The sequence below is a fragment of the Eptesicus fuscus genome, chromosome 17 (assembly GCF_027574615.1).
Source record: "Eptesicus fuscus isolate TK198812 chromosome 17, DD_ASM_mEF_20220401, whole genome shotgun sequence".
Classification (NCBI taxonomy): Eukaryota; Metazoa; Chordata; class Mammalia; order Chiroptera; family Vespertilionidae; genus Eptesicus; species Eptesicus fuscus.
The window spans coordinates 36,179,300-36,207,239 of NC_072489.1; the positions used below are offsets into that span (position 1 = coordinate 36,179,300).

At 42.0% G+C, this 27,940-nt stretch overlaps 1 long non-coding RNA gene across 1 annotated transcript; it reads left to right on the top strand.

The window, feature by feature from the left end:
* Positions 1–14,020: 14,020 nt before the first annotated feature.
* Positions 14,021–24,266, top strand: LOC129152014 (uncharacterized). Its single transcript, XR_008558729.1, has 3 exons — positions 14,021–14,035; positions 20,118–20,187; positions 24,252–24,266. It is a non-coding gene; the product is annotated as an uncharacterized LOC129152014 (long non-coding RNA).
* Positions 24,267–27,940: the final 3,674 nt, after the last annotated feature.

A 27,940-nucleotide genomic window follows, 5' to 3' on the forward strand; every position in this document is an offset into this window, starting at 1 on the left:
CTTTTAACAACAAATATTGTTCAATGCTAATTTGCCATCATAAAATATATTTGATAGATAATATAACTTACATATGCATATAATCCCCCAAACCAATATAATGCCATAACTTGATAGAAATAATGTAAAAGGGGTATAATTTATAATTAAAATAACATGTGTTTAATAGGTGTTTTCTAGGGCACAACAACATTAGAAGATATAATGAAGTCTATGATTATTTGGGCCTACTTAAAATGAATAAGCTTGGATTTTCTTTTAAAAGTAACTTCATATAAAGTTAAAGTTAAATATCATTGGCACTTTGTCTTCATACTTAACGTATTGACATAAGGAATAAATAAGTAAATTTGTATATATAGACTTAATCTCTGTGGAACAAATAAAATGCAGATCCATATATTGGCAACTTAAACAGCACAACCAGCTTGTCATCTGTGATGTGATTGTCCAAAATGGTCAACAGTTCTTGGTAAATTTGCTAAAGAAACAAGTACTGTATAATCTCCCCTTGATTTACATGGTAGTTATATTTCTGGAAAATTAATGTCTATGAGAGCCATACAAAAATACAATGTATTTCTAGGCTTAGATAATTACAAAATGTTTTGGAGGGCCCCAGAGAGATGTGTGATATGTGAGTCAGTTCTTGGTGTGGCATTGTCCCATGCATTGCTGGAAGTCTGGAATCCCTGGCCTCACCCTTTAAATGTCAGTGCCATCTCCCATTCACTGTGGTAGCCAGTAACAGCTCCACATATTTCCAAAGTCACCGTAGGAGATGGTGTCACCCTGTTGAGGACATTGTCCTCTATGGAAAAGACTGGGAATGGAATTGAAGTCTAAGGGAGTAACATCAGCCATGGCTCCTTCCGCAGTTTCCTGGATGAGATTAAGGAGATACTTCTCACTGAAGCCAAGTAAGGAGGGATGCCAAGAGAATTGAGCATAAAGAGCAGGCCTTCCAGCATTACAAAGACTGGCATCCCCTCCCCCCAGTTGGATAATCACAGTAGACAGCTCTTCTGCTTCTGCATCAAAGAGAAATGGAGAGATGTGGAGGGTGCAGAGATGGTTCACCACTTGGAGCAACTGCATGCCTACCATTTACCCAAGCAATGAGCTTGAGTTTCCCATTGGACAGCTGGACACAGTACAGTGCAGGGAGCTGGGCTTGAGCCATTTGGCTGTTACCCCACCTGAGAGGGTTGCCTATCCAGTGCAAATATCCAACAACAAGAGGATGCTGCATATGCCACCCACCCTTGGTGAGAGCTGAGTGGCAGGAGAGCCCAGGAATAGAAGAGGTGGAGGTGGAGCCAAGTCTTCCAGTCAGAAAGTAATAAAACAGGGGAAGCAGAAGGGGGTCTTCAGGAGCCTCCAAAGAACTGCTGCATGAACATCTGTCACACAGAGGCATGGACATTGATAAGCAAGAGCTGGATAATTAGCAATACAACAAGGGAGGACCTCAGCCAGTTAAGTAAAATCAAGTTTGTCCTTTCTCCTTCCCTTTTCCTGGCTTGTGATGGTTGATTTTATGTGTCAATTTAACTGGCCTCAGGGTGCCCAGATATTTGGTTAAACACGATTCTGGATGTGTCTTTGAGGATGTTTCTGGATGAGATTAAGATTTGAATCATTAGACTGAATAAAGCAGATTGCCCTCCCCAATGTGGGTGGGCCTCATCCTATCTGTTGAAGGCCTGAATAGAATAAAAGACTCAGTAAGAGAGAATTTGATCTCTCTGTCTGATTGTCTGTGAGCTGGGACATGGATCTTCTCCTGTCTTTGGACTCCGATTCAGACTGGAACTGGCTCTCTTGGTTCTCATGCCTTCAGACATGGACTGGAACTATCCCTTTGGCTCTCCTTGGTTTCCTGCTTTCCGAATGCAGATCTTGGGACTTCTCAGTCTCCATAATCATGAATCAATTCCTTATAATTAATCTATAGATAGATATAATATACTTTTGGTTCTATTTCCTGGAGAACTCTGACTAATACACCACCCAACACAGTGAAGGAGCCAGAGCCGAGACAAGTGGAGAGAAAAGATATAGAGCTTTGAACCTCATAGGATTGAAGTTTTATACTGTACTAGACTAAATTTTAACAACTGAAAGTGAAAAGAATGTTATGGGATATACCTAAGATGCTGTTTTAAAGCATAAAGAAAGAACTGATTGAGTATAATTGGGACTTGGGAGTAGCATTTGAAAAAAATCAAAGCATTTCATGTTTATACTCCAAGTTGAAACACCTCAATAACCTGACTTTGTCCCATGAAAAACTTAAAGTGATTTATAAAAAGTCATTTGATACAATAGAAAATAAAAACTAGGATGAGAAAAAATATAAAGTGAATAGAGTGATAATCAAGAAAAAGGGAGAGTTAGGTCAAAGATCCACAGGACTTCTAGTCCTACATTCTCACTAGGATTAAGTCACAAATTTGGCTCTGATCTTCCTAGCAGTCAAAACAGAAAGGGGAACATGATTCATTAAATGATAACAGGGATAAAATACGCTAACCATTTCCAAAATAAAAATTCTCCAGGAGATGCACACTGTGATGAAGGAATGAACACCAACAGCTATCACTGTCCAATGCCCTGTCCTCTATTGCTTAAATGGTTTAAGCATGCCTTCCAATTAATGATTTGCTATAGATTAACGATACTGATGACTAAAATTGAGAATCACTATGCTCTGGCAGTGACAGTATTTCTAGTTGTCTCATTATAGATGGGGACCCTGAGGCTCATAGAGATGAGGTAACTAGACATTGACTCAGCAAGTGGCAGAGCCAGAGTCTGAAGTCAGGCCTGCTGTTCCTGAGCCCACACTCTTCACTAAACCAAGTCTGTCATGCTGTTTTTGAGAAATGAGAAAATGCTAACAAAGTGTCATCATAGCCCCAGTGCTCAAGGATGGGAGTGCCCTGGTTAACTGAGGAGTGAACACACTGTTAACATCTCATAGTTTAGAAAAGGCAAGAATATGATAAAGGTTAACAGTGTTTGAAAACTCCATCCCATAAGGGGTATGCATCATGCTTTTGGGTCTTTTATGCCATAAATGAGAATCCATACCCTCTCACCATATTTAGGGCAGAATTTTGAGAAATTACATAGAAAAGAACGTATAATATTGGTTTTACAACTTAAGGCAAGATCTGATTGCCCTAATTCTGTGGTCCAGTTGGCTTTGAATTTTGAGATGCCCTTGTTCTGTATTGGGGGTGAGGGGGTGTGGTAGCTGAAGTATTGTAGAAAGTGGTTCGAGTTTGGAATCTGAAGACTTGGGTTCAAGTTCTGTCCACTTAAATTGTTTATCTTGAGAGATCTTGAGTTCCCATTTTCTTATCTCCAAAACTGAGATAATAAATCCTACCCTTCAGGACAAAGATGAGGATATATGTGTATAAACCCTAAATTGAATTATGCAGTATGACATTTCTGAGATAAAAGAAGGAGAGGAGCCAGCTGGCTGGCTGAAAGAGCACTTGGTTAAGAATAAAGAGATATAAGTTGACATTCCATTTCATGTTTCACTGCGATTACTTCTTTACTTTTAAAAAGTCATTTTAAGTGTTTTTGCTTAATTATAAAGTAGTACATTTACACTGCAAAAATATTCAAATAGTACAAAGGGGTTATAAACTAAAAAAGTGAGAAAAGAAAAAGAAAAAGAACAAAGAGATATAGTACTTACACAATCTGAGTCCCAGTAAGTGACCTAGCACTCTGACTTCCTGGAGTTAGATAAATCAGACATTTTTTAAACTTGATTTTTCTCAGCTATTAAGTGAAGTTAGACTAGATGTTATCAAATACCCCTTTTATCCCTAAATATTTCATTTTTAACTGTTGGTTTGCTTCAATTTGTTTTCATATTTGTATAGGAATATAAATTAGGATCTAGGACATTATTGCTTGGATTTCTATTTTGAAAAAGTGTGAAATGTGAAGGTTCCCAACCCTTGGTATTTGTAACTAACACATGTAAAATCATTCAACGTGACTTTTGGAATACTTTTATCTGTCAACAGATTTAAATAGAGGCATCTGAGTGGTGAACTTCACATCTTCAATGAGTTATAATTTCTTCTTGGTTTCCAGTTGCATTTTCAGATCTTGAAAAGGTACCTTTTACTCATGATTACTATATTAGTTTCCTAGGGCTTCCATGACAAAGTACCATAGGCAGGGTGTCTTAAACAGCAGACATTTATTTTCTCACAGTTCTGGAGGCTAGAATCCCAAGACCAGGATGTCAATGGGGTTGATTCCTTCTGAGGGCTGTGAGGGAGTCTATCCCATGCCTCTCTCCTAGCTTCTGGTGGTTTACTGGCTGTCGTGGGTTGAATTATGTTCCCCCAAAATTCATATGTTGAAATCTTAACCCCAGTATCTCAGAATGTGACCTCATTTGGAGATAGGATCCAACTTATGGAGAGACACAATTCAACCCTTAAGAGTTACTCATCATGGTAGATTGAAAATCATAGCCCCAATACTTTACAGCTCCTCCCATCAAGAGATGAAGTCTATTCTCTCAGCCCTTGAGTCTTGGCGGGACTTGTGGCTTACTCTGACTAAGGAAACATAACACTGTTGATGCAGTGTGGCCCAGAGTCTAGGCCTTGGAAGTCCTTGCAGTTTCTGCTTTCCCCTCACTTGGAATGCTACCCTGAAACTGCCATGAATGGAAGGTGGTCCAGCCTCCTAGAGCAGTGGTCGGCAAACTGCGGCTCATGAGCCGCGGTTTGCCACTCTGTTGACTAATGAGTTTGCCGACCACTGTCCTAGAGAATTGGAGAGAGGAACCAAGATGCCTAAGATAGCAGCCAGCAACGACTGCCAGACATGGATGAGACCATCCTGGACTACGTAAAGCAAGCATGTCAAACTCAAAGGCTAACACGGGCCAAATAAACAAGGTTTAAGTTAATGTGGGCCGCAAAAAAACCCCCAAAATTTTCATAGAAACATAGGTTTATTTCGATAGAGACATGCTGAATACAAAGGGGTGAAATAAATGAGTAATTGTTAACATAAAATAATGGAACATTTTAATAAAAATTAATCTTTTTTCTTGAACATTAACTTACCAGACACTGAATAACTGTGCAAATTAATAAGCGTAACACAAATAAACCTATTTTTCTTGTTCTCCGAAAGCGAAATATTTTCTGTTGCGCACACCAAATGGGACAGTACAAGACTAATGACGTGGCAATCGGCTGCTAAAATATTCGCTGCTATTATTAATGGAGAGAAATGGTGCGCCTGCATGTAAGGCGCATAAGGGAAAATTCATGAATGCAACACGATTATAGTAATCAGTCATTAACGAACGTTGTAGTTTGTTATTAATAATTATGTGTAATAGGATATTGTAAAAATTAAGTTACGAAATTTTTATTAAAATGTTTCTTACATACCGTTATATTGTCTGGGCTGCAAAAATATTCGTTGTGGGCCGTATGCAGCCCTCAGGCCTCGAGTTTGACATGCTTGATGTAAAGTAAGGGTTGGCAAGCTACAGCCTGTGGGTCAAATTCAGCTCAGCTTATTTCATATAGCCTCTAGGCTAGGAAAGTTTTTAAATATTTTAATGGTTGGAAAATATTTTTAAAGAGATAATATTTAGTGACTTGTGAAAACTATATGAAATTCAAATTTTAGAGTCCGCAAACAAAGCTTTATTAGAATGTAGACTCACACACTTGTTTGCATTTTGTCCATGGTTGCGTTTGTGCTTAATGGCAGACTTCAGTATTTGCAACAGAAAGCATTTGACCATTGAAGCCTAAAATACTTACTATCTGGCCCTTTAGAGACAAAGTCTTCTGCCCCTGTCATGAGTGCAGCTGAGTCTCCAGCTGAATCCAGTGGCATGAGTGAGCCCAGAGGAAGCAAGCAAGGCCCTGTCCGGCCTACTCACAGGACAGGAGGACAGATCCTCATTTTAAAACACAGCATTTGAGGGTGGCTTTTAGGCAACAGTAGAGAACCAAGATACTTATTTACCTGGCTTCTAGTTAAGTGAAAAATAATTTTTAATATAAAGTCAAAACCAAACATACCTAGTATCACACAAAAAATAAAACCTCTTTAAAGATTGAGAATCTGAACCAAATTTCTCAAACTTTTTTTTATGTGCACAGTTGTAATTTTTCAGGTAATTATTTTTAACTAACCGCTTAGATAGCACATAATTAGAAGAACCTAAACTCTCCACTAAACTGTGTTAAATCCCCTTGGTTTACATTGGATTTCATCCTCAACGCTGATTGTCAGAATTTCTGCTCTCTGACCGAGAGGCTATAATTCTGACAAGAGCACCTGAAAAGAGCTGACTAGCGTTCACCCTTTCCTTTGTGTACTCAACACTGGTAATAGAATTAAACTGCTCCGACACAAACCCGGGAAGAAATATGTTGTGTCAGTTTGCTTTCTGGGTACTGGCATGGTTAACTGACTTCCTGTGTGGTAGACGCAGTCATAGCCTAACCACAGTAACTTGCAGTTTCCGGCCTCAACAATGAAAGCTGGGACCTGTGAAAGCTGGGAAACCTGGGTCTGAATCTTCCCACTTAACTTGGAGCTCTTGCCTCGACCATAGCAGCCAAGTTCCCACAAGACATCAAGGGGATCACTGAACTGAGCTAAAAGACTCATGTTCTCATCCTGTGCCACCTTAGACATCATCTTTTCTATAAATAAGGAGTATAATAATACCTAACGTATTACCTAAAAATAAATAATAATAATAATACCTAATATTCATACAGTGAATATTAACAGTGTGTCAATTCTGTTCTAGGGATAGGCCAGTAAAGAAAACTAAACTTCATGGAGTTCCTCATGAAGGAGGTAAAATACTACAGTGGGAGAAGCTAAACAATAACATATAAACAAGTAAATATGTAAACTGCACAGTGATAAATGCCATGAAGAAACATAAAATAAAGTTAGAAGTTGCCATGTTATAGAGGGTGATCAAGAAAGGCTTTATGGATAAGCTCACAGCTGCACCAGAGGTCTGAAGGAAGAGGGAGCTGTGGGGATATCTACAAGAAGCGCTTTTCAGGCAGAAGGAACAGCATGTTAAAAGTCCCTGAGGCAGAAGTATGCTTAGTGTGTTTAAGGAATAGCAAAGAGGCAGTGTGGCCGCAGCAGAGTGAGGTAGTGAGGGCCATATCATGTAGAACTTCGTAGATCATAAGCAGTACTTTGAATTATTCTGAATAAGATAAGAAACCACAGGTGAGCTTGAGCAGAGGAGTGGCGTTTTTGACAGAAGTTTTGAAAGGATTTGGCCACTACGGTGAAGATCGATTGCAAGAGGACAAGGGCGGAAGCAGGAAGACCAGTCAGAAGGCTATTGTAGTAAGATAGGTGAGAACTGGTTGTAGCTTGGTAGAAGCAGAAGTGGTAAAAGGTAATCAGAGAATGGATATGTCTTGAAAGTAGAATCAACCAGGATTTTCTGATAAAAATGTAGTGAAGTGTCAGAAAAAGAGAAGAGTCAAGGATGACACCAAGGTTTAACTGAGTATTTGGGGGGATGGAGCTGCCTGGACTAAGATGGGAAGATCTAAGAGAAACATGTGTTGGGGGAGAAAGAATCAGGGTTTGCGTTTTAAAAAAATATGTTGAGCTTGAGATGTCTGTTAGACATCTAGAAGATATGTTGAGAAAGTAGTATAGATATTGGAGTTTGGAGTTCCGGGACATAGTCCAGGCTGGAGATATACTTGAGAGTTATTAGTTTGGAGATGGTATTTAAAGCCATAACACTGGCAGCATTATTGAGCTGGTTCCCACTGTAGGCAACTGGGCCTCCATCCTTCTGGAGATACTCTGAGGATGTGCCTCAGAATTGTCTGAGACAACTCTAGTACAGAGGAATAGCCACCAGCTTTCCGTTTCCATTGGTCAAGGGTTACTCCTTCGAGGACTAATTCCCTCAAACTTCCAGATGTTTGTGCGCACCAGGATGTCTGAGCAGATTCTTTTAGGCATAGCATATGGCGGTGGCTACAGTAGATTAAATAATGGGCCCCAGAGAGATCGGATTCCTAATCTCTGGAATTTGCAAATGTCACCTTATTTGGCAAAATGGAACTTTGGAGATGTAACTAGATTGAGGATCTTGAGATGTGAGTTTATTCTGGATTGTCTGGGTGGGCACAAGCATCCTTATAAGAGGGAGAGTTGACTATAAACTGAAGAAGAAGGCCATATGATGAAAGCAGGTTCAGAGAGAAAAGGTGATATGCCACTGATTATAAAGATGGAGGAAGGATTCATGAGCCAAAGACTGCAAAGAATGTAGCTCTAGCACTGGAAACAGATTCTCCCCTTGAGTTTCCAGAGTGGGTGTGGCCTTGCCATTATCTTGATTTAGCCCTGTAAGACTTAGTTCAGATTTCCAGCCTCTAGAATTATATATGGAAAATTCTCATGTTGTTTCGAGCCACCAGGTTTGGGCTAATTGGTAACAGCAGTCCTAGGAAACTAATAAAGTGGAAGAAAGTAGTGTTTCAGGTTATATTTTCAGGTTGCTATAGGATCGCCCTCTGAGGGACTGGAACTCTTGGTTATTTCATCCTTGTTAGGTCATGATTCCTGCAATTTCCCATTTATGCTGGTCACCGAGCATGGAAGCACCGGGAAACACCTCCGATCAAGGTGTACTTCTTCTGCCCTGACTATACAACAGTACCCCAGATCCTCGTGGTAATCAAGAAAATGAGTTAATATGGTAATTTCTGTCTCTGTCTTTTGGCACATTGACTTAAGAAGCCAAAAGTGACTTGATGATGATAGTAGCTTCAGGTTCAGTGGAACTCTTACTGAGTCCCCTTGTGGAAACATCCTTTCCCTACCACTCATGAAAAGGGACTTATAATCTAACACTAAGATTGCAAGAATAGAAACCACAAACGACAATTGGGTCCTCAAGAATTATGGTGAGAAGGGTCAATCCTGCTTTCACCTCATTGATTCCTGGCTACTGGGGACATACCATATATCAGCTACTGGTTCAGTGTATATACTGCGTCCAGAGGACATTGCCCTAATTCTGCAGGGTATGTTCCTGAGATGATGCCATAGCTGAGTCTTTAATTGGCCATTCCATCATTCTAACATGCTGGCTGGAGATTTGGCACCTAATAGGACAAATGAGTTCCATACTAGTAGTTATATGCAAAATGTCACCTCCTCATCCCTGTAAAATAGCTCCATTGATCTGAGACAAGGTTATTTGTGAATATTGTGTCAATAAAATGGGCATCTATAAGACTTCTGCACCAGATGTGGTGCAGAAAGAGGCATCGCAGGCAGGGAAGGCAAACCCATACCCAGAGGAGTAGGTACCATTCTGGTAAGGATGAGTCATTGCTCTATCCAGAGTGGAAGGGGGTTCAATGTAACTCCTAGAAATCTGGTAATCATATAAGATTCCACACCACTATGTGGTTAGTTGGTTTCCTCAAGACAGAGCTCCACATCAAGTGTTCAGTGGTAGTCTCAGCAGCTGTCAGGGTGGGCATTTGTGAGTGGCAGTAACTGGAAGAGCCTTGATCTCAGGCCCATTTATATCTTAGGCCATTTATGATCTTGGGCCCGTTTATAGTTTCCATCCTTGCTACAGTGGTCACTCATGGACCCATTGTCTAAGTACTGGGGTGACTGAGAGGAAAAGGTGGCTAACATCCATAGGACAACTTACCTGCCTGCCTGCTCAGTGCCTCCACTTCAAAGAGACAATCATGTTGCCTGCCTCTTTCCCAAACTTCCTTTTTTCTGGCTTTCTAATCTTTCTTCTGCCAGGATCCTGAACATCCGGCACTACCATTTTCCACTTCTTGTGCATCTCTGTACCTCAAGTTATTGCTTGCTTTATAGAAATGAATGACTAAGTGCACCGTGGGAAGCCCTGCCAGCTGGGAGGACTTTCCTTCAGCACTGTCCTTTAGGGCTACCTCTGTGTAGTGGTTCTGAAATGTGATAGCACCCATCTGTGGACCAGGCTGGGGTTCTCCCATCCTCTGTCAGATGGTTTCAGGAGGCTCCCCATGAAGCCATAGGTGAGACCTGAGCACACACGGCATTGGTACAACAGAGAGAGGTGATATGAAAGTCTGTTATCTCTTTATCTGTTTACATAAACTTGTGCTTGGATTCAATTCTGAATGTACTATTTCCATCATATGATGTAGTGCCTGACCTTGTGACTTGGTGGATCTAATAAAACTCACCTCATGATTAGTAATTTTATGCTCAGGCACTCAACCTCTAGGAGGGTTCAGTACTATACCAGATGCTACTTTGCAAATGGTAATTGTTCTCTATCATAGATGATGTGGCCTTACTCCAAAACCCTGGGTTCTGTGCTGTGACATGCTTATTGGGCCTGGTGGAGACTCTACTCAGCATTGATATCTACTGTAGCTATATCTTGCATTGCTGAGTCTGATGCATCATGGTGACCAAATGGCAGGACACTTGTATTGCAGCCTGAATCTGCTGAGCTTCTCTTACTCTGAGTCCTACTCAAATCTGGCAGCCTTCTGAATCACTCAATACATGTGCTGGAGAAGAGTTCCCAAGTGGAGTACATGTTACCTTCAGCACCCTAAGGAACCCACTTAGTGCTGTGCCTGTCCTTAGTGAGGAGGAAGGCAAAGCACACAACTTGTTCTTTATCTTAAGGGTAGGTCCCAGCATGATCCGACCATTAGACCCAAAAACTTGACTGATGTGAAGAGTATCTGAGTATTCACAGGGTGTAGATCCCTCTCCCTGGCACATATATTTTTACAACAAATTCTAAACTACTTGTTGCTTCGAGCTCATCAAGTTCAATCAATGGAGTGGGTCCAGGTGATGGTCTGTGAAGTGTCAAGGTGATCATGGCCCTTTGGTCTGTGTTGTGACAGGAGAGATTCCTGGGACATGATCCTGAAACAAGACAATGGATGTGCACAGCTCTCCGGCCTAAATGAATGCAAACTATTTGTTATTGATGTTGGTTGAGGAAAATGTTTTTGCCAGATTAATAGCAGGACCTAGGAGAAGCTATTTGATTTTATAAGATGAAGAAACAAACTCTGCAGGTTAAGAAACTTCAGAAAGAGTGGTTTGAAAGTTACCTAATCCAAACTTTACCTGACACATGAAGTCCCTCTTCAGCTGTCTTCAATTTAAGGTTAAGAGTTCAATAGAGCAGGGAGAGAAGAGCATAAATCTGTAGGTTTGGAGACATTGTACCAGGTTAGCTCTTGCTGTGTAATAAACCACCCCAAACCTGACTAGCTTAAATAACATCTCCCTGACTACAAAATAGACTTAACAATAGATTCTATCTCAAAGGTATTGTTAAGGTCAAATAAGAAGATCTTTGTCAGGTGCCTAGTATAGTGCTGGGAACACGAGGGACTTTAAAAATTGGTGGCTCTGGTTATAAAGAGAGGTGTCTGGACCATTAGCCTTTTGCTACTTATAGCGCAGGATGCTCTATGGAGGACCCCAAGGCAGCCCAACACTAGTTTCTCTCTGTCTACAGGGAGCAATTAACTCAATTCTGACACTATCTACCTGGAGATAGCATTAGATCCCACAGGTTAAGGGCTCAGTCCTACAGAATACCCTCACTTTCCCACCAAGTTGTTACCTGTGCTTCTGACTGACTGGTTGTAGATCGGAGGTTCCAAGACCCCCTTTTTAGGTTTGATTAATTTGCTAGAGTGGTTCACAGAACTCAGAGAAACCTTTTACTTACGAGATTACTGGTTCATTATTAAAGGACTAGAGGCCCGATGCACGAATTTGTGCACAATGAAAGGAAATTAATTAGAAGAAATATTTTAGAGGCCGGGGAGTTACTGCGGGAGGGCTCCAGGGCATGTCCAGCTTGTCTTGCCCAGTCCCAATCGGCTGGACCCCAGCAGCAAGCTAACCTACTGGTCAGAGTGTCTTCCCCCTGGTGGTCAGTGCATGTCATAGCAACTGGTCAAGTGGTTGACCAGATGGTTGACTGAACGTCGGACACTTAGCATATTAGGCTTTTATATATATATAGATATAACAGGCAGGTGGGAGAGATGCATAGAGTAAGGTATGTGGGAAGAGGTGTAGAGTTTCCATGCTCTCTCTGAGTGCACCCCTCTTCCTGCCTCTCCACATGTTCACCATTACTGAGGCTCTATGGAGGACCCCAAGGCAGCCCAGCATGAGTTTCTCCCTGTTTACAGGAAGCAATTAACTCAATTCTTCCAACCCTGTCCTTTGGGGTTTGCTATGGAGGCTTCATTACATAGGCACAGCTGACTAAGTGATTGGCCATTGGTGATTGATGAGACCTCCAGTTCCTCTCTCCTCTCTGGAGGTCAGCGAAGGTGGGAATGAAAGTTCCAACCTTCTAATCACAAATTGGTTTTCCTGGCAACCAGCCCCCATCCTTAGGTGCTTTCCAAAAGTCACCTTATTAACATAAACTCAGGTATAGTTGAAAGGGGTTTGTTATGATTATCAAGACATCTTTGCCCGTTGGTGTGGCTCCGTGGTTGAACATGGACCCATGAACCAGGACAGGAGGTCACAGTTCAAGTTCCGGGCAGAGCACATGCCCAGGTTGGGGATCCAACCCCAGTAGGGGGCGTGCAGGCGGCAGCCAATCAATGGTTCTCACTTACCATTGATGTTTCTATATCTTTCCCATCCTCCCTTCCTCTCTTTGAAATAAAAAAATATATATATATTTTTAAAAGACATCTTTATCACTTAAGACTTTTCAAAAATTTTAGGAGCTCTGTGCCAGGAATGAGAACGAAGACCAAATATATATTTCTTATTATAAATCACAATATCACAATGTTTTTCTCCCATGGATGATAATGTGGCCTGGCTGCGAGCAAGTTTAGTCCAAGAACCAGGATAATCTTAATACTTGTAAACATTTTCTTAAATATAAGCATACAGGTGTAAGTGCCAGTTTTTCCAGGTTAGGAACATGACCCCAGGTATAGAAAGGCAATAGCAGAGCAAGCAGTGAGATTTGCAAATCTGTTAAGACTTTGCTTTGTATGGATACCGTTGCCAGAAGCTCCAACCCCTTGTTAAGGACGCTGGAGGTCAGGAGCAAATCTATCTCTATAATCTGCATCTGCTCTTAGCCTGTGGCGCTCAGCTCCCTGCTTCTGAACGTTTCTGGGTCCTTGGCTAAGTAAACCAGGCACGTAATAGCAGCATATAGCGGGTTTGAGCCTAGTTTTTCTTCGCCCACCAATCCACAGCCCACTATAACTGCTGCAGCATATGAAGTACTTAGCGCAGAGCAAAGCCCATGACGCGCACTGGGAAAATGGCAGCTCCTTCTGTGGACCTCAAGAAGGAATATACCTGCCAAGAAGAACTCCTCGTGGATAACTGGGCACAAATTTATAACTAGAGTCTAGCAGCCATTGCCAACAGAGGCCTCTCAGGCACTCTGCATTTCAGGGAAAAGCCATGGATGGACTGAGCTGCCGGCCTCCTGCACTGTGTTCCTGCCGCGGAATCGACCCTTATAAAGATGTTCCTGGTATTATATTTCAACCAATGAGCTGAGACCTGCCAGGTCCAATTGGAGCTGCGTAGCTATAGCCTCATTTGCATCTTTACTGACCAATCAGAGCAGCTCCATAATAACCAATCAGGACACAGGATTCCAACCCATCGAGACAGTGTTATTTGGATCAATCAGACTGTAGAAATTTGGACTCTTCATTTGCATAAAAGTGGACCAATCAGGGACTAGGACAGAGCCATTCTCTTAAAAAATCCGGCTCCTCGGTTGTCGTCGTCTCAGGAGTTCGCTTTCAGTTTCCCTGGTGGCTGCTGTTCCGTTTTCCAAACTGTTCACCAGAATCAAGCCTCTCCTTTCTCTGCTGCACCCCAGATGGGGGGTTCCTGTCGATATTAGATCAGTGGCAGCAAGCTTTTGTTGACACTTCCAGTCCTCCTTTCCAGCCAGGTAAGAACCTCCCGGTTTCAGTTATTCAAACAACCTCATAGGTCCTTGAAAGTTAGACCTAGTCATACCTATTCATTTAAAAATGCCCATCTTGTGTTCTCTTCAGCCCAGGCTACTCTAGGGGCTCTGGTTGCCTGGAATGGGGCAGGGCGGCCAGCAGAGAATTGTCTGCATTTTCACTTCTCTGGTATTGGAATTTGGAGCAGGGAGATGAAAGACCCCATAAGACAACTCAGAATGGTTGGGGCAACCCTGGTGGCGGAATATACCCAGGTTGAGGGCTCGATCCCCAGTGTGGGATGTGCAGGAGGCAGCCAGTCAATGATTCTCTCATCATTGATGTTTCTCTCTCTCTCCCTCTCTTTCCTCTCTGAAATCAATAAAAATTTATTATTTTTTTAAAAAAAGAGAGAAAATGATAGATTTCTCCAAAGACAAGCTTTTTCCAGCTTTCAGTTCTATGTCTCTCAGGCCCCAGGGAGGCCTTGCTTGCACCTGGTGGTGGGTGGTAAGTGATAGCAGGTGAGAGGGAAGTTCGATAGCCAGAGTGCGGCTTTCATTGAATGCTGAGCAGCTGGGAGAACTCATTAACATCTCACTAGTGCTTTATCTTTGCCTTATAAAGCAAAGTCAGGGCAGGAAAAGAACCTCAGGCAGTACTTCACAACATCCCTTTACCTGAGTACAGGTTAAGTTGTTGTAATGCAGACACCCTACTCTGCCCAGAAAGACTTGCATCAGAGATGGAAGCCGCTTGCCCGGGAAAATTAGGAAATTTCCCACTGGGGTCAAGGCCAGGGATGGAGATTCTGGCCTAAGATAACTTTTTCTGGGCTAAGCAGCCTAAGGGGACGTTTAGCCTCTTTGAGACTAGGTTTCCTGATTTGCAAAATTAGAGTTGAATTCGTCTCCATGGTTTTCCCAGTTCAGATTTTTAAGAGTTAAGATGGTGGAATTTGCTGATGTTGTATAAATAAAGGAAACGAGTAATTTTATTTTAGCTATGTGGAAATCCCCTTCACAATTTGTGACTAAAGATAGAATTCAGATTTATAACCCACGATAATCTTTTCCTATCTCAAATATCCCTGACTTACTCTTTGGCTTGCTGTTATATTCCATGTGAGTTAGCTGGTCCTGATTAAATAAAAAGCAAACTCAAGTAACTTTCAAACAGGTGAGTAAACCCATAAAACTAGAGAGGCACGGCAAAAAAATGTCAAAACTCACGGAAGGTACTACAGGAGTCCAGTGACAAATGGATAAGGAGTGAGCAAGAGTGTCTTTGTCCAGGACCATTAAAATGATCATAGGACTAAAAGGTGGTGTTTTTGCCAGGACACATGAAGCTCTCCCGGAACCCCAGGGCAGGCAGTGCAGTAGGCCCCGGGGGGACTGGCTCCAGGGGCTGGAGGCCACGAGGAACCGGGGCAGCCCTCGCCAGCTCTCCGGGCACAGGGTCTTATCTCAGCTTCTTTCTGCACATTGCCTTCCCTCTTCCTGAGGAGGAGGTGTGGGCAGGGTTGACAAACAGCTGAAAAAGTCTGCTACAAAGTGCACATATCTCAGGGAGACTTTTTCAAATAAAACTGAGTCTTGGGTTTTAGATATTTGTGTTTCTAGTTTTAATGGCCTTTACTGCCATGGGGTGCCTAAGAAGCCTAAATTTGGGGTTCCGCAGGATCACCGGAAAGAAAAAAAAAATGGTCAAGCACTGAGTGGGAGAGAGTGCTGATTGAAAACTGTTAGTTTCCTGAAAGATCTAAACAAGGTGTGAAGCCTCCCTCACCCCTAGTTCATGATTCTGGAGACAATTGACCTGTTGACTTCAAGATACCATTCAAAAGGGTTGGCTGGAAATAATGACAGTGTCAGAACCTGTTAACCACGTTAAGATCTGAGAGAGCGTTAGCTTGCAATAAGAAAAAGTGAACCTTTTTTTGGCCGGGGGTGGGGGTGGAAATAACTTCCAGACCTCACGATAATTTGAGCCAAAAGTTAGAGGCTCAGCTCCTAGTCCAGGCTTTGACACTAATTTTTCAGAAACCTTTTTCCTGGAGCCTGGAATTTGATGAATGGCACGGAATTCCTTTCCTCTGCCTCCGCTGGCTAAATGCTTTGATGTGTTAGGGCTAGAATGCCGATTCCATCACTTGCCAGCTATGTGCCCTTGGGAATGCATTTAACCTCTCCAAGTTCTTCTCATTGTAAAGACTTGAATTGTTAGCTGTCTTTTCCTGTCTCTCTGATTTGTCATACTTCCTTAACTCTTTGGAGGCCCTGTTTCTCACCTACCGTTCTTGTCCTGTCTCCTCTACCACTGTTAGCACAGGGCTGAGCTGGAAGCCTGTGCTCAGTACCTGTTTATCGTTTTCTTGATTTAGGCGAAAATATTAATAATCGCTTATTAAAGTTTCACCCTGGGCAGGACACTGAGTCTGGTTACTTTGGTGGGGGGGAAGGAAAAGGACAAATAAGGAAGAAGCTTTTCCTTCAGGAAGGTTCAATCACTATGGGGACCAGATAGGTAGATAAGCCGCTAATTTACTGGGCAGGTCTTTCCTCTTCTCTTTTACAATGGGTGATTCTAGGAAACCTTGTGGGGGTAGAGATTGTTGGGGGCAGAGTCTGTCTAGAGAGAAAAAGCCAATTCTGGCTTTCCGGTGGCCCACGAAGACAGGGAGGGAGCTGCTGATGCTCAATAGATGTCCTGCTTTCCCCAAACAAATACGTGTTGGGCACTGGCGAAGCCATGTGGTTCTTTTCTAAAAAGTTCAGTTAGTTGTTTCAAAGACCTGGAACAGAACAAGCAGCGGGTGGGACAGAGGTGAAGGGGTAGTTTTTCAGATGCCTGGACCTGAAGGACACATGGAGGAGCAAGTCCTTACCTCCTGCTGGCACCCACATCCTCTCCTGGGGATACTCTCCTCTTCCCAGTTCTGTCTCTGGCCAGTTCGCTCTGACCTTCCAGGGTGGAAGGTGGAAGGTGGAAGGTGGAGGTTGGAGGAGTGTGAGTTCTGGTCCCATGGATGAAGGGGGTAGAGGGATGCAGCAGAATGAGAACACGTGGAGGTGGAGGGAAGGAAAAATGAGTTTCCATTTCAGCCTGCCCTCCGTTTCCTCTGCAATCCTCTAAAATCACCCACTATTTACCAGCCAAAGGATTAGCCTTCTTCTGATAGTACCCACCTTAATGTAGACTGTGTAACATACACATGCTCAGAATTTAAATGGTGAGGTTCGTCTGGTCAGCGTGGCTCAGTGATTGAGCATCGACCTATGCTCCAGGAGGTCACAGTTCGATTCCCCATCCAGTTGTGGGTTCGATCCCCTGTGTGGGATGTGCAGGAGGCAGCCGATCGATAATTCTCTCTCATCATTGATGTGTGTGTGTGTTTTTTTTGATCTCTCTCACCCTCTTCTTTCCTCTCTGAAATCAATAAAAATGTTTTTTAAAAAAATAAATACAAATAAATGGTAAGGCACACAGAAAAGGGCAGCAAATAGAGGAGTACTGGGGCAGTGAAAGCAGAAAAAACCTGGACAGGATTGGAGAGACCTTCGCCTAGAGACAAATCTGTGGTAAAAAGGATGTGGAAATTGATTCCAGAACTATGGTATTATTTATGGCTTGCAGGACATAAAAATGTGTTAAGGTTAGCTGTGTAACAAACTGTAGATAATTCGCGTTTCATAGTTGGAAGCAATCATTCTCAGTTGGCCTCTTTTTGTTGTCTTTATAAAGTCCTGGGTTGAAGAATCCTATTGGGTATTTCAACTTTAGGGGTCAGGGTGGGAAGAGTCTTACTGACAATTGAGGTCAAGATGCTTGGTCAGGGGTACAGGGCAGAAATGGGTTCACCTTAAGAATGGATACTCTGGACAGGCCCCTTCCTGGCTATTTTGCAACATATTTTGCTTATATTCTGGGAAAAACCAGTGGATGAGCAAGTGTCGACCTCGGGGTCCCTGGCAGGGTTATTTTGAAGCCATACATCATGACAAACCTCAGGGAAGTTAGAAAACAGTCATAGCAAAGGCAGCCCAGCTATTTTAAAGGCTGTTATATGTGTTTGTGTTACTCCGTGTGAGTGTGTGTGCGTGTCTGTGTTTGTGAAATTCAGAGAGGAAGGCAACTCCAGTGGATCCATGTTTTACTTTACGTTATATGAAACTCTAGTTAATTGGCTGAAGTGAAATGGGATCCCACAAGTCACTGACATTAGGGACCTGCCAGAAGACCTAACCCTTTCTGGCTCTGTAATCGCAAGCACCTGCAAAGTTCTGCTTTGCTGAGGAGAGAGCAGGAGCACCTGCTAGCCTACATCTGCCTGGAGGAAGGACAGACAGGGCTTCGACGCTGAGCAGAAGGACGCTGACCCCTCTTCTGTGCTCGGCTGTCACGCTCAGCTGCACTGTGTGTGGACCTGTGTCGCCCGCGCTGAATCCCACGGCACTGTTGCAGGTCTTACGACCTGCTCTCTTCCTGACAACCTATTGCCTCTACCTGTGTGGGCCCAGGAAGATTCAGGTTTCTATAACAACAGGCCCCACCCCCCCGGAGTTTCCTCTCAGTGAGCAAGGCCCCCTGCCAAACCATGCTGCTTTGGCCCACCTCAGCCTGGCCCCTCCAGATCTGCCACACCTGTTCCTACTCAGACACCAGCTCAGAGCATCCCTTTTTCCCAAAAGTAGAAAGAGGAGAATGGAGACTCAGTAAATAGGCAAATAAAAGCGGAGCTTTTGCAAGCCATCCTAATCTTGGCACAGTTTCAATTTCCTTCACTGTTGCTTTGTCTGGGTTCTTTTAAGCTGGCAGCAAGAAGAGGAAATAGGCTGTCAATTAGTTCGCTATGATGTTTTCTCAATAATCTTGAAAAGCAGTGGGATTCGAGATGTTTTAAAAATCTAAAAACAGGAGCATTCTGCATTTATGGCAGTGATACCTTTCTGTAGGGTTTTGCCTTGCATTTGAAGGGCTTTTCTCAGAGACCCAGGGTGGGGAAGAGAACAGGTGAGGTGTTGTTCTGCGGGCTTGCTAGAGTCTAGAAGGAATAAGGTTTGAACAGTAGAAATCAAAAAGTCCTCAGAGCACGGCTGGCGTGGCTCAGTGGTTGATCATCAACCTAAGAACCAGGAGGTCAAGGTTTGATTCCCGGTCAGGGCACATGCCCAGGTTGTGGGCTCGATCCTCAGTAGTGGGCGTGCAGGAGGCAGCCAGTCAATGATTCTCATCATTGATGTTTCTACTTCTCTCTCCCTCTCCCTTCCTCTCTGAAATCCATTAAAAAAAAAATTCTTGCCCTAACCGGTTTGGCTCAGTGGATAGAGCGTCGGCCTGCGGACTGAGAGGTACTAGGTTCGATTCCGGTCAAGGGCATGTACCTTGGTTGCGGGCACATCCCTAGTAGGAGGTGTGCAAGAGGCAGCTGATTGATGTTTCTCTCTCATTGATGTTTTTAGCTCTCTATCCCTCTCCCTTCCTCTCTGTAAAAAATCAATAAAATATATATATTTTTAAAAATAATTTTTAAAGTCCTCAGAATTGTGATTTTGTTCACATTTGTGAACTGTTCACATTTGCAGTTGTCCTTGGAACCAGAAGAGACACGTGACTAACGTGTGCTCTGAGGGAGTTAACAGAACTGTCTGTTCTAATGCCGAAGCAAGAGCTGAGTGCGTGGGTTGCCTTAGCAATTGCCCCTTGCTGTTGTAGGGCCCAGTGTGAGCATCAGTCCTTGGGTAGATCCTGGGCTAGTTCCTTCTCTACCAGTCGTGATTGCTAAGAGCAGGCAACCTCACAAACTGTTCAGGTACCTTTTACTGCTGAAAGCCATTCTCTTGGGAACCTCAGAGGCTGACAAAATAAATCTCTGTCCTCACTCTCTTTGTATTCTGACAAAGGCCTCAGCTTTGAAAAGGCAAGGCTTTTCCCAAGCAGATGTGATGGGATAGACTCCCCTTGTGTGGCTTTGAAGGCGTTAAAGTAGTAACAACTGCTTTCATTTTGATAAGCTTTTCACATTCCAGAGTTCTCTGATGAGTTCCATTTCATTTGATATTCGCAATTTCTACTTGGTAGGCAAGGTTGACCTTGACCAGCGTGCCTATCAGCAGCTCAATGGGATTAAATGGCTTGCCAGTGTCACAAGGTGAGTAGTTGGCACAGATTGCCATGCAAGCATTCTGTCCCGTAAGTTAGAAGGCTTTCCATTCTATCATTCCACTAAACTTCTAAAATAATGCTCTGGGTTTAAAAAATATGTAATGACCACTCTGTGCAAGCCCCTGGAAAATTCACAGGCTGATGAAAGGGGTCTATTCTAGTGAACAAATGAATATCAAGCTGCTGATTTTAAGGAACACAGCCAATGCAAATAAGCATGATATATTCATATATTCATCCATTTGAAAGAAATCTGATGGCAGGAATTTGTTCCCAACAAAGCAGATTTTAGGATGTGCCAGCATCTGTACAAATGCATGTCCTTCTCTGCAATCTCCATGCCCATAGAAGGACCACAGATTTCCTTAAGCATGAAGAGGAGACGGGATCTTAGAGGTCATTTTATGCAGTCCCGTCCTCCAGGGGAGGAAGGCAGGCTCAGAGGCAGTGCCTTGCCCAAGGTCACACTGTTGATAGCTGTCAGAAGTAAAACAAGACTCCAGCCCTTCAGGCCCACAGTCAGTTCACAGGGACACCTCTGAGCCCCTGAGTGGGTCCAAGTCACTAAAGTACCACTAAGTTACACGCAGTGCAGTACGTAGGCAGAGAGTGCAGTAGGGCCTGTTAGTAGAATGTGGAACGGCAAAAGGCTGAAATCAAAGGCCTCTGGCTTATTTAAGATTGTTCTTCCGACAGTGAGTCTCTCCAGGGTGCACCTCTTTGAAAATCAACTTCAGCTCTGCTTCGCCCTAGAACCTTGGCATTGGAGTGTGAAGCCAGAGTTGGCTGGTGCTTGGTGTGGTGTGATGGTGGGGACAGGGTTTGGCTCTGGGCTCCCTGTGCTTTCCACATGGCTTTATTTATCAGCCAGGGCACAGTGCAAGTTCCAGAAATCCAGACCAAACAATTCTGACTGATGGCACAAAGGGGCTATGGGTATTTATTCAGGGGCTTTCTCAGAAGGCTTTCCAAATACTCCATTGGGAGGTTTATTTTCAAACCTCAGTCCAAGACCAAACCACTCAGTTATTTCAGCCTCTGCCCAAGGTGTCCCCGAGCTGCTAAAAGAATCCCACAGATGCAGGATTTGGACTGTGCCTCCAAAAGAATGGCCAGAGAGCAGGTCAGCAAGAAACTTTCCCTTCCATCTCTTTACCAGGAACTTAATCAGATACAATTGCGTTGGGGCTGCTCCCAGGGCATAGCAGAGACTGGGTGCTGCTCAGACCCCTGCCTCAGGACCAAGGCACACACCCTCCCCGCTGCCGGGAGTGCTGCACGCTGATGGCCCATAGCTGAGACCTTCCCCAGGGACTGCCTTTTGATAAAGGCTGTTGATTCACTCAAGATTACTACTCCTTCCTTGGGAACAGCCTGTATCTGATGACTGGTCAAGGTGGGGGTACAAAGGATTGCCCCCCTTGCTCAATTCAGGACATCTTTGCAGGGCCACCCCAAATCCAGAGCTCCCTGTGGGGTTGCTGGGGCTTCTGTGCTACTGCATCGAAGTACAATTTCATCCTCTGCCCAAGCCTCCTTCTCTCACCCTGCACAGCAATCTTCCCCAGAGCACTCCCAGGTAACTACCTACATGCAAATCTTTGCCCCAGAATATCACTCCCCTTGCCCCTGGCTTCTTTCGGGGCAGAATGTTGACTCTTGTTACCCAATGGATATCAACTTCTCCATATCAAAATGCCTACAAGTCTTCTTTGATCAAGATAGACCAAAGATAGAAGTCTTCTTTGACCATGATGGTTTTGTTGTCATTTGTGACAGCAGTCATAGGAAACAATAAACAAATCTGTATTTCCTATGCTGCTGTCACAAATGACAACAAACTTGATGGATCAGAAGCCCAAAGTCAGTTTCACTGGGTCAAGGTTTTGGCAGGCCTGACTCCTTCCTTTGGAGGCTCCAGGGGAGAATCCAGCTTCTTACATTTTCCAGCTTTTAGAGCTGAATTCTTTGCATTTGTTGGCCAGCGGCCTTGACTCAATTTTAAAAGCCAGCAATATAGCCTCTTGCTTCAGTGCTCCCAGTACCTTCTTCTGTGTCCAATCTCTCCCTGCCTCCTCACACGATTGCACCGAGGGTGCAGCTGGATAATCCAAGATGATTTCCCCATCTCAAGAGCTTTAACTTAATCACACACCGGTATTCTCTTTGGCCATAAAAAGCCACATTCACAGATTCTGGGATTAGGCAGGGATCTATCTGGAGGCCATTATTTAGCCTACCACAGAATCATAAGCAAACTCTGGGGGACACACTAGTATATTCTGCTTTCAATTTGTAGTTTATGTTTACCTAAAAGTGAGGAGGCCTCCAGGTCTTTTTTTGCCATCCGTTTGCTGTATGTAGCCTGGTCTCAGCTGGGAAACCTACTTCTTCTTCTTCTTCTTCTTTTTTTTTTTTTAAATATGCATTTTATTGATTTTTTTTACAGAGAGGAAGGGAGAGAAATAGAGAGTTAGAAACATTGATGAGAGAGAAACATCAATCAGCTGCCTCCTGCACACTCCCTACTGGGGATGTGCCCACAACCAAGGTACTTGCCCTTGACTGGAATCGAACCTGGGACCCTTCAGTCTGCAGGCCTATGCTCTATCCACTGAGCCAAACGAGTTAGGGTGGAAACCTACTTCTTGATTCAGGCCTTTATGATGAACACCAGTTATTTTTGCATGTTACCTGCTACTACCAGAACTTACTCTTTGCCTCTCCTGTCTCTTTCTTTTTCTTCCTTTCCACACCTCTAATTCACCATATTCTGTCTGCAGTCACCATGGTGGCATATGGTCTATGCTGAGTAGCATTCTCAGGCATGCAATGACCTGGGGATGAATGGGTAAGGAGGGGAGTGGAATAGGGTTTAAGCCTAATGGATAGATTCCTATGTCAACTCCATAAAGCATCCTCTGCCAATAGCAATTTGGGATGATACCATATTACCCTTCAGATAGGGATTTGAATGGCACATACTCATTGACTAGAAATAAGACTGATCTGAAATTCTGTTGATTCCAAGAAATTCTCTAAAATCTCATTTCTTCTTACATCCCCAAATCTTTTAGCATATTGTTTCTACCCCTTTTATGGGCCATATGTCTTGATCTTCATATTTGTCTTCCCCACTAGACTCTGTACTCTTTTTTAAAAAGACTTATTTTTGTAAAGCAGTACGTATTAGGTTCACAGCAAAATTGAGAGAAAGGTACAGCAATTTCCCATATACTCCCATCCCCACACATGCATAGACTCCCTCATTATTAACACCCCCCACCAGAGTGGTACATTTGTTACAATTGATGAACCTACATTGTTACATCATAATTAACCAAAGTCCATAGTTTATATTAGGGTTCACTCTGGTACATTTTATGGCTTTGGATAGATGTATGATGCCACGTATCCAGCATCGTGGTACCATACAGAGTTGGTTCAGTGCCCTAAAATCCCTCTGTGCTTTGCCTATGCACCCTCCCCAGCCCCAACCCTTGGCAACCACTTTCTCTATAGTGAGCTCCTTTTTTGAAAAAACAAAACAAAGCAAAACATTTTTATGGATTTCAGAGAGGGAGAGAAAGATAGAAAGATCAATGATGAGAAAGAAGAGCATTGATTGGCTGCCTCCTGCACGGCCCCACACTGGTTCATAGGTCAACACTCAACCACTGAGCCATGCCGGCTGGGTGTGAGCTCCTTTTTTTAATCTTTCTATCCCAATAAGCCAATTATCCAGGTGGACTGGGGAGAGCATGGCCTCTGCAGACACAGTCTGTGAAATGGTCTAGAGTCCAGCAGCCCTGGTGATGCCACAGGCACAAAGATCGGCACCACCATCCAATGACCTCTTGGCAGTCAAAGGGAACTTGTGACTGCCATTTGTGGGCATGACAGCCAAGCATGTGGCCCTGAGGAAAGCCCTTCACATGGGTCTTTCCTTGTTGCCTTTATATTTAGCTCAAATGAAAAACTGCAGCTTGTTTTTGTCATTGGCAGCTACCAAAAAGGATAAGGGATAATTGTTATCTTCCTCCCCTTTAGGAAATGTAGGCCTTGAATTTGGGACAACATCTCTGACAACTAGCTCTCCCATACCTGGCGCATGAGAGTTGCACAGTGTTTACTGCATTGAAGAAGATCAGAGGGAAAATACTTGAATTGTTTTTCAGCTCTTTAAAAAAAAATGTTTCTGTATTTTAATTTTTAAAATTAAGAAATATTTCAAACATATAGAAAGATGAAGAAAATAAAAAAAACAACCATATGCCTACCATCAGGTTAACAGCTGTTAACATTTTTCCATATTTACTTTAAGTCACTCACAACAAAAGACAGACAAAAAGATAAAACCAGCTAACATCCCCTGCACTCACATCTCCTCCTTCCCTCTGCAGAGGTACCTCTGCCTAAGTTGGTATGTGCTATTCCCATGCATGATTCTGTGCCTTCACTATGTACATGCAAAACACCATTTACTATTGTTTTATGTGCATCCATTGACATAAATGGCATAATATTGTTTATATTCTTTGGCAACTTACCTTTCTTACTCACAGTATTATGGATTAAAGTTAATCCATATTATTAACTGGTTAATAGTTAATCTAAATTATTTCCTGGTTAATAATTTGCATTATTAACCCATTAAAGTTAATCCATATTATTAACTGGTTAATAGTTAATCTGCACTATTAACCCGTTGATAGTTAATCCGAATTATTAACCGGTTAATAGTTAATCCGCACTATTAACTATAATAGTTCGGATTTTGTAGTCAAAGAAAACACGATAATTTCAAGAGAAACATCAAAAGTGTTTTATTCGAAGTAATGTCCATTGCTAGCTACACATTTTGTGGATACCGTCCCAATAGAACTTTTCTTGTTTTGAGGCAGACCATTCAGAGACCCAATTTCCCACTTCTTTGTATGTTTTGAAGTGCTGCTCAGAAAGTGCATGTGTCGTTGATCGGAGCAAGTGGTAGGACAGTACAACAAAATAGCATACATATCAAATCGCATATATATCAACATATGTGTAACTCCATCTAGTGAAAAAAATCCGCATGATTAACCGGTACACCTAGTATTGATGGACACTTGGGTTGCTTCTGTATCTTGGCTACTTGAAATAATTCTGCAATAGGGATGCACATATCTTTTCCAATTAGTGTATTGGATTTCTTTGGATAAATATCCAGAAGTGGAATTGCTGTGTCATATGGTCGTTCGGGTTTTAGGTTTTTGAGGATGCTCCATACTGTTTTCCATATTGGCTGTACCAATTTACAGTCCTACCAACAGTTGTACAAGGGTTCACTTTTCTCCACATCCTCACCAACATTTGTTGATTTATTCATGATAGCCATTCCGACAGATGTGATATCACAATGTGGTTTTAATTTGCATTCCCCTGATGCATAGTGACGTTGGGCATCTTTTCATGTCTGTTGGCAATCTGTAAGTCCTCTTTGGAGAAACGTCTGTTCAGGTCCTCTGTCCATCTGATTAAGAAAATCACTCATTTTAACTGCAGCCTAGTAGACCACAGTTTATTTGCTTTTTGCTGTTGTTGCTGTGAACATGCTTGTGCATGAATGTTTGTGCATGATGTAATTTCTTTAGCATTGACATTGAGAAGTGGAATCACTAAGTAGTAGGGAATGCACATCTTCACTTTTCTCAGTACTGACAAACTGCTCTTCAAGTGGTTGCACCAATTCGTATTCCTGCCCGATTAGAAATTTCTGGTTTCCTGCATTCTCACCATCATTTGAGAGACTAAAATTTCTTAATTGGATAGGTGTAAAACACATTGTATTATTCTAATTTACAGATCCCTTAGTACTCATAAGCAAAAGCATTTTCGTATCTTTACTAGTCAATTTGGGTGGGGGAGGTGTGAGAGACAGAGAGGGGGGGGGGCGGGAGAGGGAGAAGAGGAGAGAGATACCAGTTCCAATTCTTTGCTCTTTAAAAAAACCCCGGGTTAGCCTTTCTTCTTATACATTTGTAATTGTTCTGTATTTATTCTGAAGTTATTATTTGAATTGCAAGTACCTTCTCCCAAACTGGATCTGCTTTTTTATTTTGTGTATGTTATCCTCTGTTATGAATAACGTTTTAAATTTAATGTAGTCAAATCATAAATCTTTTTAAGGTTTGTGGGTATTTGTTCTTTATTTAACAAATCTGTTCATAACTCTCTACCCAAGATATTATCCCATATTGTTTTTTAAAAATTCTGAAGTTTTGCTGTTCACATTTAAATTGTGTCCATCTGGAATTTACTTTGGCTTCTATGGTGAAATAGGGATCTAATTTTATCTTTTTCCAAATAGAAAGTTAAATGTTTCAGCCCCTCATATGGATAGTCCAGACTTTCCCAGCATTAGAAATGCCATTTCTGTTAAATACAAACTTCCATATATGAGAGGGTCAGTTCCTCTACCCTCTCTGCCACTCTGTTGGTCCATTTGTGTATTCCTCCACGGTACCATAATTTCAACATTCTTATAGCTAATAGGTATATTTAGTAATTGGTGCAGTGATTCCCCTCATTCTTGTCCTCAAATGTGTGTTTGTTTTCCGGCTTTGTTGAGATATAACTAACAAATAACATTTTAAGTTTAAGGTATACAATGTGATCATTTGACATATGTATACATTTTGTTTTGTTTTATATATGTATATATTTTGAAATGATTACCATAATAATGAATTAACACATTATCACCTCACATAGTTACCATTTATGTGTGTGTGTTTTAAAAACATTTAAGATTTACTCTTAGCAGATTTCAAGTATCAATACAGTATTGTTGACTATAGGTTCAAATGTTTTGACTTTCATTAGTCCTGAACCTTCCAATATTTTAGGATTAGCTATTATATATATATATATATATACATATATATATATATAATAGCTAATCCGAAATATATATATACATACATACATATTTATTTATTTAAAGGTACCTATTGGGATTGATAAAGAAAGTGCATCTAAATATTTAGTTTGAAAAATTTTGCCCTTTGTACAATGTTGAGACGTCCTAACCAGAAATGTGGTATATCTCTCTACTTAGGGTCTTCTTGAAAAATGATGCATTTATATTGTTTAATATAGATTTGTACTTTTCCCTGTAAATATTTTACACATTTTTATTAGCTATATTATGAGGCTTTTATAATACTTGCTACAACTGTAAATAGTATATTTTTAAAAGTTATATCTTCTAACAATTTTATGCAGGGGCTTAGGAACCATTTTTAAAGTCATTTTTAAATGAGGTAACTTGTACATCTCCTCAATTCTTAGAATAGTTGCCTATTACTTCTCTTCTCTTAGATTTTTAAAATAATCATAGCACCCACAAATAAGGCTACTTTTATTTTTTAATTTTGAATTTTTTTCATTTTATTACTTCATCTTATCATTGCTTCATTGGGTAGGACTTACAGACCAATATTGATTAGGGACTTTTGATGGTCGTCATCCTTGCCTTGTTCCTGAACTTGAGTGGAATTATTTTGGAGATGCACCAAGTATAACTTTTACTGTAGATTAATAGTAGACAAACTTTATTGGGTTATTTTTTTTATTCCTAGTATGCTAAGAAATTTCAGTTATAATTGGTCCTTAAATTTTATCAAATGCATTTCCTGCATCTTTTGAGGTGGTCACATGTTTTTTCTTCTTTATCATCTATGTAACAAATTATATTA